Source organism: Bos indicus x Bos taurus, chromosome X (genome assembly GCF_003369695.1).
Source record: "Bos indicus x Bos taurus breed Angus x Brahman F1 hybrid chromosome X, Bos_hybrid_MaternalHap_v2.0, whole genome shotgun sequence".
In the NCBI taxonomy this organism is placed as follows: domain Eukaryota; kingdom Metazoa; phylum Chordata; class Mammalia; order Artiodactyla; family Bovidae; genus Bos; species Bos indicus x Bos taurus.
This window is the reverse complement of record NC_040105.1, coordinates 36,467,068-36,474,768: the sequence shown is the minus strand read 5'-3', so window position 1 is coordinate 36,474,768 and position 7,701 is coordinate 36,467,068. Positions and strand designations below refer to the sequence as shown.

Here is a 7,701-nt window from a genome sequence, read left to right as displayed (position 1 = left end):
ACTATACAAAAAAGACCTTCATGACCTAGATAATCACGATGGTATGATCACTCACCTAGAGCCAGACATACTGGAATGTGAAGTCAGATGGGCTGAAGGAAACATCACTACAAACAAAGCTAGTGGAGCTGATGGAATTCCAGCTGAGCTATTTCAAATCCTGAAAGATGACACTGTCAAAGTGCTGCACTCAATATGCCAGCAAATTTGGAAAACTCAGCAGTGGTCACAGGACTGGAAAAGGTCAGTTTTCATTCCAAACCCAAAGAAAGGCAATGTCAAAGAATGCTCAAACTACTGCACAATTGCACTCATCTCACACGCTAATAAAAGTAATGCTCTAATTTCTTCAAGCCAGGCTTCAACAGTATGTGAACCGTGAACTTCCAGATGTTCAAGCTGGTTTTAGAAAAGGCACAGGAACCAGAGATCAAATTGCCAACATCCATTGGATCATCAAAAATGCAAGAGAGTTCCAGATAAACATCTATTTCTGCTTTATTGACTATGCCAAAACCTTTGACTGTGTGGATCACAACAAACTGTGGAAAATTCTGAAAGAGATGGGAATACCGCACCACCTGACCTGCCTCTTGAGAAACGTGTGTGCAGGTCAGGAAGCAACAGTTAGAACTGAACATGGAACAATAGACTGGTTCCAAATAGGGAAAGGAGTACATCAAGGCTGTATACTGTCACCCTGCTTATTTTATATGCAGAGTACATTATGAGAAATGCTGGGCTGGAGGAAGCACAAGCTGGAATCAAGATTGCTGGGAGAAATATCAATAACTTCAGATATGCAGAAGACACCACCCTTATGGCAGAAAGCGAATAATAACTAGCCTCTTGATGAATGTGAAAGAGGAGAGTGAAAAAGTTGGCTTAAAGCTCAACATTCAAAAAACTAAGATCATGGCATCCAGTCACATCACTTCATGGCAAATTATATGGGGAAACAGTGGAAACAGTGGCAGACTTTATTTTTCTGGGCTCCAAAATCACTGCAGCCATGAAATTAAAAGATGCTTACTCCTTGGGAGAAAAGTTATGACCAACCTAGACAGCATGCTAAAAAGCAGAGACGTTACTTTGTCAACAAAGGTTCATCTAGTCAAGGCTATGATTTTTCCATTAGTCATGTATGCATGTGAGAGTTGGACTATAAGGAAAGCTGAGTGCTGAAGAATTCATGCTTTTGAACTGTGTGCTGTTGGAAAAGACTCTTGAGAGTCCTTTGGACTGCAAAGAGACCCAACCAGTCCATCCTAAAGGAAATCAGCCTGAATATTCATTGGAAAGACTGATGCTGAAGCTGAAACTCCAGTAGTTTAGCCACCTGATGCGAAGAACTGTATCATTTGAAAAGACCCTGATGCTGGGAAAGATTGAAGGCAGGAGGAGAAGGGGTTGACAGAGGATGACATGGTTGGATGACATGATGGATTCAATGGACATGAATTTGAGTAAATTCTGTGAGTTAGTGATGGACAGGGAGGCCTGGCGTGCCGCAATCCCTGGGATCGCAGAGTCAGACAGGACTGAGTGACTGAAAATACCAAATCACTATGTTGTACACCTGAAACTTACATAGTGTATGCCAAGGATATGTAATAAAACAGAAAATTTCACTTACATCAAACTATCATCTACTAGATAATTCTTTGTAGTCTCACATAAATATCTTTTGACTAATATACGGTGTTGAAATAAATGACCATTTTTATTTTTGAAGAAAAAGATAGACAATCCCAGGAGCAAGAAAGCTAACTTGTTCATGATTTCACCTACAACCGAAAGAAGAAAAACAAAGTTGAAATTTAACAAGGCTGAATTTCCCTTTTAGGAAGGTAGTATGTAAAGTCCAATTTGTAAAGTTTAAATACAGAAAGCTATTCACTAAAATGTGAAACTTCAGGATGAGCAAATGTAAAAAGTGTGTTTGGGCTCTTTAAGTATAATACATTAGTTTCTCATGTCGTTTTGTTCTCTAGTATATTTTGGCGGTGGCAAAATTCGCCCCCCCCCCCCTTCACTTCACCATTACATAATCAGCCCTTTTCCATGTAGCTGCATATGGCTAAACAAAATTTTTGGATATTTCTGTATTCAAGGTGTTAAAATCCATTACTACCATCACACTTTTTTGAGGCCTGAATTGCCCCAAGTTTGGCCATGTGGAGTCCCTTCTAACTAGTTCTTGGTTTTAATTTCTTTAAATTTTGAAATAATTTCTAAATAAATTTTAGATTTACAGAAAAGCTGTAACAATTAATACAGATAGTTCATGTATAACTTCCATTGAACATGTCCTAATGGAAACACCTTATATAACCATGATGTAAATGATCAAATTCAGAACATTAACAATGATACAAGTAACTAAACTGTAGATCTTTGTGGAATTTTGCTAATCTTCGCACTAATGACATTTTTTTTTAGTCCACTAGCCAACACAGGTACCCACGTTATGTTCATGTGTTATGTCTTATTATTTTATGACTGCCCCTCAGTTGTTCTTTTTAATATATTTATTTGGCTGTATGGGGTCTTAGTTGAAGCATGCAGGGTCTCCTTTGTTGCGTCACATGGGATCTTTCCTTGTGGCACGCAGAGTGTCTAATTGTAGCACGTGGGCTTAGCTGCTTCATGGCATGTGGGATCTTAATTCTCTGACCAGGGATTGAACCCACGTCCCTGGCATTGCAAGGCGGATTCTTAACCATTGGACCACCAGGAAAGTCCCTCCTATGTTGTTCTTTGTACTTCATGATACACACACTTTTTAACAGTACTGATTCGATATCTTGTAGAATGTTCCCCAGTTTGAATGTTTTGTGTTTCCCCACAATTAGAGTGAGTTCATGCAATTTAATTAGCCCTGAGTACATCATATCATGGATTGATGATGCTAAAGTGTCTTCTTAGAGATGGTGTTAAATTTGATCACTTGCTTGTGTGGTGCAGGGGTTCAGAACAGCCTTCCTGAAAATATGCCATTTTGGCATGCAAATTATTTTCAGCCACAGGCAATCTAGATGCTACGGGCCCAAGATAAACTTTTACCTTTTCTTTAAATAATTAAAATTGAGGGCAGTGCCGAAATAACAGACAATACTAGAAATAACTTTTTATGACCCATTTCTATGGCAGGACAAACATCTAATTACTAAATATGTCCTTCTTATTGTGCTGTGACTTACCCTCCCACCCTCTCTGAAATTCCATCCCTTAATCCCATTACTTAAATTGGGATGGCATGTATACCTCATTACACCTTTCTGACTCAGAACCATTCATGTAAGATGGGTTTCTGTATGTGTGGCATTCAATTAGATTTTCTTCTGTTAATCTGTCTCATGTCAATTTAATTCTTAGACAAGCCAGAAGAATCTAGAAGGTTAGAGGAAAGTTTTCTTCCTCCCTGACAGTGGTCTCTGCTGAATTTCTCCAACATAAAGTTACTGCTTTTCCTTTTGTAATTAATAAATGTCTTATGTGCACAGCTTTTGACACTATGCAAATATCTCGTTGCTTTCCGTACTTTCATCCACTAGTTTTACTATCAACCAACAGTTCTTTACGCACCAGTTTTTTCTGTCATGTTTGCCCCAAATGATTTTTCTATTACCTTCAATCCTTCTTCACTTATTAGAATTGCTCTCTAAATTAAAGAAGGGGTAAACTTTCTCCCCAATTTATTTGTTAATTCAATTACTTAGTTGAATTATTTAACTATGACAATTCAACTATGTTCACATGAACTCTTTTAATCTTGGAGCATCTTGTGAGTCTAGTGTCCTGGAACAAAAACTTTGTGAGATAACACTATAAATATGTTAACATCCACCAGGAATGGGCTAACAGTGTAACCAGAGACTAACATTCTAACCACTTTACTAACCATCATGACTTTTTGATTCTTAAAGTACATGGGCATAAATACATAATTGTCATTATTCTGCATGATCTACATGGCTTTTCAATGTAAGTCATTAAAAATGCTGCTTAAAGGGAGTAATTGAGGACTTCCCTGGTGGCCCACTGGCTAAAACTTTGTGCTCCCATTATAGGGCACCTGGGTTCGATCCCTGATCAGGGAACAAGATCCTGTATGCTGCAACTAAGACCCAGCACAAGCAAATAAATGAATAAATAAATAAAATTGTTTTTAAAAAGAAAGCAATTAATTCCAATTCTTCTGTTTGGTATCACATACGCTACAGACAATTACTTATAATTTTTTTATAATTGGTATGTGGTAGTATTCCTGATAAACAGAAACAAAAATAGCATACTATCTTAATACAATGCTTTCATGATGACAAAAATGTTTTTCCAAGGTAATTTCTAGATGCTGATATGTATAAATTCAATTAAATTGGGATTTGAAGTGAAAATTATGTAGTCCATCTCACAATGCAGCCATTGTTTCAAGCCATCCCTGCTGAATTCCCCTATTAGCAGTTAATAATATTTTAAATGCAAAGGGTGTGGGGCAATAAAATGGTTTGATGAATACATATTATCTCCATTTTTCTTTCTACGATTTATCTATATTTAAGAGTTTGTCTAATAATTGTGATTTTTAAAGGAAAGTTTAAGACTCTTTCTATTTAAGAAATAATGCATGAATTTGTCTGATACTCTAATACATGATTTTGCCTGGTTTTGTTCCAAATTTCTCATGTTCCCAAACTCTATTTCATTGGTTTATTTATTTTATTTCTTCCACAAACCTAGTATGGTTTAAACTTTCCTTCTTTTCATATTCTTTAGGTATAAGACAGTGAGGATGAAATTTAGACATGTAGCCTAAGATTAGATACTATATAAATTAATTACAGCTTCTAACCGGAAAGAATTTTAAGTATACCAGTAATCACTGAAATAGGGAGTCTGTGATGAATGTCAGCCAAAGGTTACAGTTGAGGTATTATGGTTTAATGGAAAGGGAAATGCTTTGTGGAAATAGAGAGTTTTGATAGGATTAAAGAAGGAACAAACCTTAGATGTATGGATATGGGGAGAAGTAGGGCATGCCAGTATGTGCATAATGTAAGCAATAGATTGGTGGGGTATGAATGGAGGTAACAGCAGCCCACTACTGAGGTGGAATCAAGCTCATATTTATATAGACACTGAGTGACAGAGAGATCCACACTAATAACGGGAGCAAAGAGAAACTGCTGACTGGACAATCACTTCCAGAGAAGCAAGAGATAATGATAACTTGAACTAAAAGCAATGGAAACTGAAACAAAGAAAGATGGGGCCAGACTTGGAACTCCTAGAAGGCTCGTATCTTAATCACTGCTTGCAGTTGAGGGATGAGGACAGGGAAAAGGCAGACGTAAAAGATGAATGATATTGATGACTTGTGCAGGTGAGACTGGGACAGGACACTGGCAGTATCATTCAAAGAAAGAGGAAACCTAGAGAAAAAGCCCTCGGAGGGGCATGTTCTGGTGTGAAATAACCCAATATCAGCTCCTGATAGAACCCTAGGACTTCACAATGCAGCAGTCTACACTCAGATTTTAAGGAGATACACTAAGCTGGAGGCTAGAGAGAGGTTTAGAACTGAGTAATGCAGTGAAACTGGAGAAGGCAATGGCATCCCTCTCCAGTACTCTTGCCTGGAAAATCCCATGGAACGAGGAGCCTGGAAGGTTGTAGTCTATGGGGTTGCACAGAGTCGGACACGACTGAAGTGACTTAGCAGCAGCAGCAGCAGCAATGCGGTGAAACAATTAATTTGATTATGCATAAAAACATCACTGTTATTGCATTATTAATAAAGCAGGTATATCTTGTTGACTCATGCATGGAAATACACACCTAAGTACATATTAGCTTTAAAACGGCAAGTCATTTTATTTTTATATACAAGTCTGTTTATTTATACTTAGATGTAGGTTAGTTTTATTTTTGTGTACAGATCTGCTTAACAATCACTCAACTTCTGGGTAACTAAAGAGCCTTTATAAGTAGTTTATATTGTCTAGACCCAATGTATGCAGCAAACCCAGTCTGGAGCAAAATGAGAAATAACATCTTTCTAACGACAGGCTTAAAAGTCCTAATCCAGTAATTTAAGATGTTTCCTTTCTCTGGTAGCAGAGCTGAATAATACCTAGCTGCCAGACCACCATTCACAGGGACAGCTAAGAAAACAGGGTACAGGCCACCGAAAACAAGACCAACCAATCCACCTTGTGTTATGGTACAGGTTTCACAATGCAGATCACCTGTATTCAAAGGTAAACTTACAAAACGTTTGTAAGATATGTTTGCTGTCAAAAATGGGATCAACGCCACTGGTAAGCCAGCAGCCTGTGTCACATGTAAGATGCATCGAAAAAGACTGTTTCCTATTAGGCAACAGAGAGCAGCATTAAGTCCAATATGTTAATCCATTTTCAAGCAGATTTCTTTCTGCTTCTAGAAGTTCGTTAATTTTTCTGGCTATGATATCAATTAAGTTCTCCTTGATAGTACCATCTGGTTCATGATTTTCCATCTTGAGCCTTACACTCTTCTCCCAGCAGTCGTTGCCTCCTCCGGTCTTCATCAGCCAAGTGAGGGCTCACCCCAACCTTTGCTCAAGTCGCCTATGTGCAGCCATTTTGGCTGCCACAAGGCAAGTCATTTATATGTTCTTTTATTATATTCACAGTCTTTGTCATCTAGAGTTGTGAAGAAAAAATGACAGAGACTGAAGATTTGTCAGAAAACTTTCCAGTGTAGGTCAAAATACTTGTGAGCTCATGGGTGGACTGAGAGAATATTACACTGAGTGAAATAGACAGAGAAAGACAAATTATGTATGATATCACTTACATGAGGAATCTAAAAATATACAACAAAGGAATATATATAGCAAAAGAGAAACTGACTCACAGATACAGAAAACAAATTAGTGGTTACCAGTGAGGAGAAGAATGGGGGAAAGGGCACAATATGGGTAGAGGATTAAGAGATACAGAATACAATGTATAAAATAAAAAGCAATAATATATTGTACAGCACAAGCAATTATAGCCATTTTTTGCAATAACTTTGAATGTAGTATAATCTACACAAATACTGAATCACTATGCCATATCTTAAACTAATACAAGATTATAAATCAACTATATGTCAATAAGGAGAAGGCAATGGCACCCCACTCCAGTACTGTTGCCTGGAAAATCCCATGGATGGAGGAGCCTAGAAGACTGCAGTTCATGGGGTCGCTGAGGGTCAGACACGACTGAGCGACTTCACTTTCACTTTTCACTTTCATGCACTGGAGAAGGAAATGGCAATCCACTCCAGTGTTCTTGCCTGGAGAATCCCAGGGATGGGGGAGCCTGGTGGGCTGCCGTCTATGGGGTCGCACAGAGTCGGACACGACTGAAGCGGCTTAGCAGCAGCCGCAGCATATGTCAAGAAAATGGTTATTCATGGAATGTCTATGAATGTTAATTCTATCTGGCACCAAAACAGTTATGGTGAAGATATAAGGAAATATAAGTTGATCATTCTCTGTAATGACTTATAATCTTGATGAGCTCAAACAGCATTCTCATCTGAATCTTGATTAGAGTATTATATTTTCATTTGTTATATCACCATAGATTATGTCTCATATTGGGCCATAAGCTCCTTGAACTAAAATGTCTTCTACTTCATTTTAGCCCAAACAGACATAGTTGA

At 37.9% G+C, this 7,701-nt stretch overlaps 1 pseudogene; it reads right to left on the bottom strand.

Annotated features, from left to right (window-relative positions):
* Positions 1–5,973: 5,973 nt before the first annotated feature.
* LOC113887445 lies at positions 5,974–6,523 on the bottom strand (annotated as a pseudogene).
* Positions 6,524–7,701: the final 1,178 nt, after the last annotated feature.